Source organism: Panicum virgatum, chromosome 2K, assembly GCF_016808335.1.
Source record: "Panicum virgatum strain AP13 chromosome 2K, P.virgatum_v5, whole genome shotgun sequence".
Lineage (NCBI taxonomy): Eukaryota > Viridiplantae > Streptophyta > Magnoliopsida > Poales > Poaceae > Panicum > Panicum virgatum.
Genome location: NC_053137.1, coordinates 54,504,835 through 54,516,006, shown reverse-complemented (window position 1 = coordinate 54,516,006; position 11,172 = coordinate 54,504,835). Strand labels below are relative to the sequence as shown.

Here is an 11,172-nt window from a genome sequence, read left to right as displayed (position 1 = left end):
TAAATTATGATCAGTCATAATTTGTGCAACAAGGATGTGTACGGCGAACAAGAACACTGGCGTTAAATTGCTGCGGCGCCATCTTGACACCTTCCTCGCTCTTTTGCAGAATCAAAGGGCTCTGAATAAACACCTCTCTGTCCTCCTACCTACACTGATGAACTACTGGTATACGTTCAGTCGTTCACTTATACAGCTGCAACTAACAGCAAGCTGCTACACACGGCGCCACACGGCTCGCATGGTGGCACGGTGTCGCCACGGTGCTCAGGAACGCCTGCTCGAGCTCGGCAGAGGCGCCTCTCCCGAGCAAGCACATGGCGTACTCCTCCCGCGACATCCGCAGGAGCTCCGCGAAGACCGCCGTGCCGAGGAAGGCGAGCGGCACCTCGAACCGCGCCCCGTCGGCCGTGTACACCGCGCAGTGGCCCCTGTCGCCACAGAGGTGCAGCACTGCTCGTCGGCTTCCGGCGCCGCTGCTGCCGCCACCCAGGCGAGGCGCTTCCTCCCGAGCGCCGCCATCCTCTGCCACTTCTTGGCCAGCTGAGCGATCCTCCTGGCGCTGATCATGGCTGGTTCTGTTGGATTGATCTCCTTCCTAATAAGCCCAACGGACTATTAGGCCCTTAATCCATGCCCTGATCGGGGCGTCCAACCCATTAATGGTTGGTGGCCCCGTTGCGCTGCGCTATAAAGAGAGGTGGGGGCCGGCAGCACACAACACGAGGTTCTCCGTGCGCCACCAAACCCACCGAAAACCCTACCCGTCCGATCCGAGAGTGCGCAGAAGCAACGGGAAGCCGCCACCTCTGCGCCATGCCGGCCGTCGTCCTCGACCCCACTGGCGTCACCACCGCCGTCGCCGCCATCGCCTCCGTCGCCTCTGATCCGTCGCCGTTGGCGCCGTCGTCCCCGACTCCGCCGTCACGACCGTGAGGCCGCTGCGACACTCGCCGCTGCCCTAGCGCAGATCTCCATCAACAAACCCGAGATGGCCGGATCGAGCTCAAGCACTGGCAGTGATTGTCTCTCCCTCACCCTCTCTGTGTACTCTCTCAGTTCCCTTGTCCTAGATACAGGAACTCTCTTTTGTACTCATGAAAAAAGAAAGTCAATGGAACCCCGCTTGATTCGTGCACTGTGTGATCCAAAAGACTCTAACAGGTTCTTCCTTACTGGAATCTGGGGAGCTCCCGACTCGCCGAGCTCTGAGTTGAGTTCGTAGAGCTTTGTCTGAGATGGTACTGGGATGCCACCTGACTATGAATATATAGCTCACAAGGCTACACGGATTGGGATGGTTGGGCAAGTGATCGACAAGGCCACGAGCACGGTGTGTGTGATGTTTGGAGACTGCCGGTGCCGGTCGTGGTGGGCGCTTTCGGTGCTTGGATTGGACATCCACCCAGGCACCCACGCAGGGGCAGCCATGCCGAGCGGTGTCGCGGGCAAGCGGCACGAGGACCCATGTCTGTTGGGGTCAACGTGAAGGTGAGGGCCATGCTCGTTCAGCTGGCGGTTGTGCCATCAGTTCAGATGCATCAACTCGGGTCCATTTCAGAGCTGCTTTCTTCAGGCTTAAACCAAGCGAAAGGCTGGGCGGCCAGTTGGCTAGACTGATCCGGTAGCGTCGTGCCCCAACAGGTTCTGAGTTCGATTCTCATCAGAAGTGAATTTCCGGCTGTTGGGATAAAAAAAACCTCTTGCTATGCTCGCCGCGAGGCTTGGCCCTCTCGGGCATGGGCCAGGGTTCGGGGGTTTTATCTACCCGGGTAAGCCGGTGTAGCTTCCTTTTAATGAAAAAACGTTGGGGCTGTTTCCTCCCCTTGGTAGAGTTTTTTTTTTCCAGGCTTAAACCAAGGCACCGCACATACGAAATGAAGACAAGAAAGCATGGACTGTCAGAAGGAAGCATAGGAAATGTTTTGGATGGGAACTGTCAAGAAGGAGCGACGAAATGGAGTTCACATTATGTGCTGCTGATCCACCGGACCGCAAACTGAAGAAGCGATATGGAGCTGTCGAGCAACTTGTTTAGGCTTTGAATTGAATTAAGTCTTATCGCTCAGAAATGTAGTGTGGGCACAACAACTTTCAAAAATCACGAATAAAGTTTAGTATCTCATTGCACAATCACAGAGAATTGGTCCTGACACGGGGCCCATTATACGTGTGGTCTTCATGAGGCATGCTTCTTGTGTGCGCTTCTTTTTCTTTTTTATATTTAAAAAAAATAAAAATTTCAAAAATATATGTCCGTTTTGAAAATTTTCGAAAATACTCCCGGTCGCCCGGCCCAGGACGACAGGACCTTAATGTAATTTTTTTTTGAATTTGCAAAAAGGTCCTTGGCCGGGGGGAGGGGGCCTGTCGCCCCCCCCCCCCACGGACGACAGGGGTCTCCCACCCTATATAAGTCTTGGCCTCCATTCCCTTCTCATTTGAGTCTAAAAATTGCACCAAAAATTCAGAAAAAAATAGAGTGGTGAGGAGAAGAAAAGCGGCAAAGCTCTGCCGAATTCCGCACTTGTGATCTACCGGTAACTTCCGTATGAATCCTTTGATATTGTATAATAATTTTATTTAATTAGCGGATTAGCTGAATTAGATTTGGTGCTTTAGAACACTCGTTTAGTATTACAATTTCAGTACTATTACAGACTTGTTTTTAAATTAATTATGAATTAGAATAGAATTATGACATTACCTTATTGATATTGCAGCATAAGGCAATGGCTGCCTCCAATTGTGGAGGATTTTTATGGACCGAAGAAAAATCTAGTATAATACTTGATATCATGACCCACCTTGTTATCAGTAAGAAGTTGGATCCGTTAGCGGATGGTACGATAGAGATGGTGTTGTCCAAAGTAGTAGAGTTTAAAGATTTGACATTATTTCGAGGTATTACAACGCAAGATGTAAAGGGACACCTGCTAGAACGTCAGAAGATATACATGAGAGTATGTGAACTAGCTAATCATCCTAATATCATTGGATTCTTACAAAATTCTTGGCCGTGTTTGGATACACGGTAAATTTTTCGCGCACGTTTTTCGAAAAGAGAATCTCGCATGCATGGAGTACTAAACGAAGTCTATTTGCAAAACCTTTTTAGGGATGGGTGTAACTTTTCGAGACGAATCTAATGATAGTAATTAATTGATGATTTGCTAGAGTGATGCTACAGTAACCATCCTCTAATCACGCGGTCAAAGGCCTCATTAGATTCGTCTCGCGATTTACACGGGGGGTTGTGGAGGTGGTTTTATAATTAGACTTTGTTTACTACTCTAAATTTTTGGTCAAAGGTGCTACAATAATTTCATGGTTTCTAACCAAATACGGCCCTTGAAAGATATGGATGCGGCCAGAGGTGTATGAGATGCACATTAAGGTAACTCTCATTCAGTTCTAATCCCGTCCGTCATTTGGAATCCATATGTTTGAAATAGTAATATTGTTGTTTAATTATATGCTAGGATTACCCTGAGGACACGGAGTTGATTACCAAATCGATACCAAATTTCCGTAAATTGGTATGTATCTTCGGTGGACTTATGCCGCAAACTAGGCGAAGGAGGTGGAGAAGATCTTCGAGTGATAGTACTTGGCCTCGACAAGAACAGATGACCGGAGGTTCGTCAAGTCATGCTGCAGCACCTCAAGCACAAAGTTGTGTTAACTTGGATGACGACATGGATGACTTCATGCCCCCCAAACCATGGCCTCCAACACATGATGTTCCTTCCCCTGTACATGAACCTAGATCCAGAAAAGAGAGAAAGGGAAAGGAAAGAGGTTCGTCAAGTCATGCTGCAACACCTCAAGCACCAACTTGTGTTAACTGGGATGACGACATGGATGACTTTATGCCCCCCAAACCATGGCCTCCAACACATGATGTTCCTCTCCCCTGTACTTGAACGTAGATCCAGAAAAGAGAGAAAGGGAAAGGCAAGAGGTTCGTCGAGCCATACTACACCACTTGCAGCACCACTATTTGTCAACTGGGATGACGACCTAGATGATTTCATGCCATAATCTATAACATATGATGTTTATCGGTTCAAGATGTATTTGCATTTAGTATTGTTAATGTTGTATTATACTTGTATGTATGTCTCGTACCTAACTTGCATTCACTGGACATGTACATAATGTCGAGTTTGAATCGTAGTTAGTCCTAATGGAGCAGCGAAGTATAAACATATCATCTATCGTATGTAATGGAAAATACGAGAGTGATAAGAGGCGAACGTTGATGTGACGGCCCAGGTTTTTAAATAGCCAATTTAGGGTAATTAGAACCAAATCATGCATCATTAAATAGGAAACCTTGAATGAATGCATGAGTATGCATGTGTATGTATGTGTATTTATATGTATATGAAATTTTTCACATAAAATGACAGGTCAAATGAACCATAGAATTCGAGGTTTTAAACAATCTTTCAAATTTTAAACAAATATGCTTTGAAAATAATTTCTCAAATATAGCTCCAATGAATTTTTGCCCAAAACAAATGTTATAGGTTTTTGAGTTACGAACAACTTTTGTGTTCAAAGTTTTTCGAGTCGCCACACAAAAATGGGAGAAAAATTTGAATTTCGAAGCGTATAGGATCTTTTCACATGCACTCAAGTTTTAAATTTTATGTTTCAAACGAAGCCTCAAATGAACTTTTGCCTAAAATGAAAGTTGTAGATCTCGAAATTTTGAACAACTTTGGTATTCAAAAGTTTTTCGTTTGAGGCCATGAAAAAGGAGAAAAACTGGGTTTACAAACTGGACTTTGGAAATTCGAGCTAATTACAGAAATGCCATCGCCTCCATCTCCTGCTCTGCTCGTGCCGCCGCAGCTTCTCGACGTCGGTGCCAACACGCATCGCCATGACTTTGCCTCGCTGCCGTTCCAGTCATCTCACGAAGCGAACTCCAATTTCCCCTCAGCCTCCTCCTCGCGCTAGAGCCGAGCTCGCTCAGAACCGCACCATGGGCGCCGCCGCCTCTGCTCCCGCGGAGCTCACCCCTCCGGCCTCCCTCCGCCCCCAAACGACCCCCCCCCCCCAGCTAGCTCCCCATCGCTGCTCTGAAGCTCCTGCACCCGGCCTCGCCTTGCTTCTTCCACCAGAACGCCGCCAACACGAAGCAGGGCCGCCGCCGCCCCTAGGCCACCGTCGAGCTCCCACCTCCGCCCTCCCACGGCTCCGATTGACCTCGGGAACGGCTTCACCTCGCCCCAACGGAGCTCCCAAGCCCAGCCAAGCCGCCTCCTTGCCCCCGGAGTAGCCCCGCCGCGGCACAGGGCCACCGCCGGCCGTCGGCGCCTGTGGGCCGCCCTCCTCAGACCGCCTCCGCCCCCACCAAGCACCTCTACTGGTTCGTCTCAGTCCCCTCTACCTTTTCCCCACCCTAACCCTCGCCGCCGGCGAGCCTGGACGCCAGAAAAACCAAGCACCGCCCCTCCCCTGTTCTGTTCCCTCCGCCAAGGACCTCCCGTGAGAAGAAACAGAAATCCAGGGGCTTAGATGCAAAAGTTCGTTTCCTTTTTCTTTTGTTTTCAAAAATAGCAAAATTGTAAATTCCATATAAAATAGTAGAAAAATCATAAAAATGCAATCTAAAATGTTTTGGAATCCTTAGATCAAAACCTACAACTTTTGTTACAGTCACATGTTCATATTATGCTTATATTTTAATCTAGGATAAAGATTAGATTAAATAGCACACAAATGTATCTCCTGTTGTAGTCATGAACTAAGGCTAGTTTTTGTACAGTGTTCTACACCATGGATTAATAGATTACTGTAAAAATTTGAGAACATTTTGACAAATCTAGCTATAGGTTTCATTAGATTTTGGTTTATGCCTATGTTAAATAGATTTAAATCCACAAGATTTTATACTAGTTTTCTTGAGCTGAAATTTTTATTACAGTCTGAACTTTGTTTGTAGATTCTATAGAAAAATTTTGGGAATTTTTAGTAATGTATAAATAGTTCTTTTGTTTTATTCATGAATAAACTTTGTAAATCAAAAACCCTAGTTTCCTTCATTAGAAAAATCTCATAGTTTTACTAGAGCTTGGTTCTGAGTAGATGAACATGCATGCCAATTTTGAGAATCAATAACTTCCTACTTTGTTCTGTAAAAATAGATCTTTATCCCAGCCGAAGTTGTTTAACTTATTGTTCATGTTTAATCTGCTTCATGAAAATAGCTGAAAATTTTATTGTAAGTTGGTACTTTAGTTTTGTTCCTTGCAGCAGAATTTCAACCCCATGAGCTATGGGTAACTATAGTTTTGGATAAAGCATGTTATCTTTATTTTTATTAGATGAAATAACTTTTGTATGTTTTGGTATATAATGAAAACCCCACTTTGATTTTATGAATTAAATTGTATTAAATTACTACTCTATAAATGACTGTCCAACTGGATGGAAAAGAAAGTAGTGGCACCCTCCAACTTGAGTTTGGTTGATCTCCATCTATGTCAAAAAAAATAAATGCACTATATTCGTCTCATACATATGCATTCATATAGAGCCGACGAACCTACCAGACGGAACGTATAAGTTGGTGTCTGAAGCCGAAGCAGGTCCCGGAGAAGCTCAAGTGAACTTCGCAGACGCCGTTGAGAATCCGAACCCGACTCCAGAAGCCTCTAACTAACACTGACCTAGTGTTAATTCCAGGCAAGCCCCGGAGCATGTCCTATCTATTTTAAATTTATGCAACTTATTATTGTTTCTATCTACTTGCGCATTTAAGTTTACAGGAGTTGCTTGGAACCTTAGCTGCATAATCCTAGGTAACTATGCTTGAACACTAGTATGTGTAGGTCGTTAGTGGCTAGGCTAATGGTTCGGTAGAAGTCGAGTGATTTCTTGTCACTCGCGAGAATTATAGGAATTGAATGTTTACTACATACTGCAACTATAAGGCTCACGGGCGGGGTTGTGGTACTTGTGATACCCCGTCTGTTTAGTGAAAATGGATAAGGCCGCAGTGTGTGGTAGTGGTGGTTAAGCTTTTGAACGTACTAACCACATGCCGAGAAATATGGTAATCGGTAAGCTTAAGTACTGGATTGCACCGATGCCGGAACATACCTTCCCACCGTCTTTGAACGTTGTTCTCATGCAGCCACATGCGGGTGCAAGAAGGCTCGCGACCCGGCGCCGTACCGTGGCGTGGATTCTTGTAGTCGAGGGCAGTGGGCCTGTTCCGTGCAGCGGGAATTGAAGGGAAAAGTCGCGTGGGCGAAACGAGACGTCGATCCCCATGCGTGTGTGTTAGGTCTGCCTGGCCAGGTTAACAAATTCGATTCGAATCGTCCGCTTCTCACGGTTTGGGACTGCTTAACCCTTTTGCCACATAGAGTAAGAAGTGAAAGATGATGATGATGATGAATATGATTGGTTGGATGATAAAAGATAATTGTTTCCCACCATGTATGCTATTGGATAGATGCTCACCTAGAATGGTTATTTGAACTAGAATTTGGAAGCTAAAACCTGAAATTAAGGATCTACTCTTTACTGCTTTTCGGCAAAACAAACCCCTCAAGCCAAAAGCCTTGCATGTCTAGATAAAGGGCTAAGTATACCCTTAGTCGGGTAAGCCTTGCTGAGTATTAGTATACTCAGCCTTGCTTGTGGCTTTGTTTTTCAGGTGTTGCATCTGAGGTTTTGGATGACGTCATGTACGGGCTTCATCATGACGTCTTGTTTCGTCGCTAGACTATCGTTCGTTTTCCGTCACTCTTGAACTCTGTTATACTTTTATAAATTCAAACTTGGGTTGTAATATTAATTCAATTTCATACTCTGTGCTGTAAAATTTGGGGAATGTTACATTCTCTGGACTGTTTTGTCGATCCTGTTTCAAGTGGTTTAATCGGTATTTTACGTGACAGCACTGCCGGATTACTCCGTTTTAAGTGTGTGTTAACCCTAGTTACCGTTTCGGTGATGGTTAGCGCATTTAAACCGGATTAATTTAGGCGGGGCTGCCACAGTTGAAGTGTACAAATAAGCGGTCCACGGCTATCTCATTACAAATAAACATCAGAGATGCAAACATCGGATATATCTAACCACCCCTAGGGCGTCGGACCCTCTTAGCCTTCTGCTGGGCACGGACATGGCCCTCGGAGTAGGTGTGACGATCTGGAGACCTCACCTATTGCTCAGGACGCAACAAGGGCTGCGGTGTCTGCTGCTGAGAGATCCCAAATGGTGCTCCTCCTAGCTGTGAATAGCCCAAGACATCGGGGTCACCGTGCGCGCCAGGTGAGTCTGGAGTCAAGCTATCGAGTTCGTCTAAGATAAAGCCCTCGTTATCTGGAACGAACGTAATTGAAACAAATCCTGCGTAACATATAAATGTAAACCAACATATGTTGCGTGGTAAATTAGTGAGTGTATTGAGAGAGTATTTTGTACCAACATATTTTGCATCATGTAACAATGAATAACAAAATTAGATTTGTTGCGAACGTACCTGACGCCAGATCCAGAGAGTTCCCATAGTGGGCCTGTCGTCCTCCTCGTCGCCGTACATGGCCTCGTGGTAAGGCTCGTGGCTGACGATGGGCCGACCAACGGCTAGCCTCTCGTACGACCAAAGTTGTAGCAGTAGTGGGCACCCCGCCTGGATAGCGTTCTCATGTGTCTTCATGCAGCCGTCGCAGAGTCCACGGTAAGTGGCTGCAAGTACCGTCTCACCCCAGCTGTAGGGCGGTACGTCCTCGTCCCCATCCGCAATCTCCCGTGCATACGGAAGGAGAATCCTATCCACCGATGTCGGTGTCCCGACCCGGGGGTCCGGATCCCAACTAGTAAATGCTGCGTGTTTTCTCGTCCCAAATGTTGATGCAAGAGGCAACACAGTAACGCACGGGTTTATCCTGGTTCCGACCACGGGGCCGTACGTCCAGCAAAAGGGTGTGCGAGGGCACTGTATTATCTTGCACCCGTAGTGCTTGTAGTAGGGGGTACAAGCGAGGCGAGAGAGGGAGGGAAGCTCCCAAGTCCCTGCTAGAAGAGGGGTTGAGCGTGGCGAATAGCGATGTCGGAGCTAGGAGCGAGTGCGTGCGCTCTGAGTGGTGTGTGCCTAGAGAGCCGACCGACCCGCTTAAGGGATGCCCGCCTCCTCCTTTTATAGACACAAGGAGGGACGGGTACATGCACAGGGGATCGCGGAGGTCGTCGTTTCTCCCCGAGTTGCGGGGATACAATAATTGAGTACTGTGGGAAGTACACTGTGGGGTATGGCGTCGGGTGTGGTGGTCGTCCTGGCCATCATCCTTGACCTCGCGGAGATCGTGCCGGCGTCCTGCCAACTCCAGCAGGCGGCGTGGTCGTCACTGTAGAATGTTCAGTCCTCCGGATGTGGCGTTCCGTGGGCCCTGCAGGCCAGGGTCCTGCATGCACCAGCGATGGCGGGGCACGCGGCGGTCCCGGACCCCCCTTAATAAAGTGCCGGTGCACGCACTAATGGAGGTCTGAGGGTTGCGTGGAGGTCCCGGACCACTCGAGGGGGTAGGTCCGGGACTCTGGCTGTGTGTGCTGAGCGTCCCTCCTGGAGGGGCACGTGGTGTCACCGGACCCCTTCCCAAGCAGGAGGTGGGTCCGGGTCCATGCATGTGAAGAGGTGGAGTCCGGACGGTCGGAGATGGCAAAATAGTACGGGAGCAGTGCCGAGCGCGTCTCGTCCTGCGTCGCAGGTCCCACAGTGCTGCCACACAGTCCGGGATGGGGGAGCAGTGACCGGAGTTGGCGGATGGGACTCCGGTCACAGCCACTGTGGGGAATGGTAGCCTGACGCCGTCTGTCCTGAGCACTGTGGAGGAGTGGTTGGCATTCAATGCTTCCGTACGATGGGCGGTTGAGCGGCAGGGCCATTTGTCCCTTGCGCCGAGGGGTGGCCTCGAGCGAGGCGAAGATGAGTTACCTGCTCGAGGGGGGTTCGCTGCCCTCGAGCGAGGCAGAGATGATTTGCCCGCTCGAGGGTAGATTCGCTACCCTCGAGCGAGGCAGAAATGCGGGGCGCAGTCGGGGGTCCCGATGGGAGCTCTCGAGCGAGGCGGAGATCGTCCCGCGGGCCCGAGAGGGGTGCGAATGGGCCGTATGCTGGGCTTCTTTGAGTCTTTTCCTTTCTTCCAGATTGGAAGGAGGCCGTGGGCTTTCGTGGGCCCAGTTGCCTTAACATGTGTTTGCGTTTTTCAGAGTGATTTCAGTACCCCGATTAGGGTGTCCCTAATCGTGGTACCCGACAACCGAGTTGCCATGAGTGTTGTTAAACATGATGTAACCAAACAACCAAAGTAGGTACGCCTCCAGCGATCTGGTCACACTGTACTCGTCCGCATCCGCAGCCAATAGGGTAGGCTGCATAAACAATTAAGATTAATGGTTTTAACTGACAATGCAACATGTGAATTGTAACAATTAAACTTAAATATGCAATGAATACGTACTGTAAACTGTAGGAACCAGGTCTTCGAAGGACCTGCTGCTCGCGGGTGCGGGTTGATCGGACCTACTTCTTCCACGCGGCCGCCACCACACGCGGACCTACAGCCTCCTCAACGATAGGGAGGCCGAGGAGGTAGGCCACGTCCTGCAGCGTAGGAGTCATCTCCCCACACGGGAGGTGCAACGTGTGTGTCTCTGGCCTCCATCTGTCAACGAGCGCCGTCAGGAGGGATCGGTCGAGCTGAATAGGCCCACCCTCGACAAGACGGCACAGAGTCAGTAGACCGGACTCACGTAACCTGCAATAAAGAAAATTGTCGAAACAAAGGAATACCAACGAATACATAAGTGATAAACAATAATATTTCATTACATACCTGTCAACCCAATCGTGGTGTATAGAGATCGCCTCCCCAGGTGGACGAGGACGTAGCACCTCTAGAGCTCGGTGCTCAACTGCTGCAAAGAAAGACCTGTGGCTCGAGTCGATAACTGGGTCTAGCAAGGAGTCCATCTCCATACCTGCATTCAAAAATATATGAGAACACATAGGTACATATATGTTCCATACAAACTGGACGCACGATATTTATACATTACTGATAGGTTCGATACAAACTCCACGCATGATTACTACATATTACAGATAGGTTCGATACAAACTCCACGCACGATTACTACATA

At 48.3% G+C, this 11,172-nt stretch overlaps 1 pseudogene; it reads right to left on the bottom strand.

Annotated features, from left to right (window-relative positions):
* Window positions 1–37: 37 nt before the first annotated feature.
* LOC120685966 lies at window positions 38–1,222 on the bottom strand (annotated as a pseudogene).
* Window positions 1,223–11,172: the final 9,950 nt, after the last annotated feature.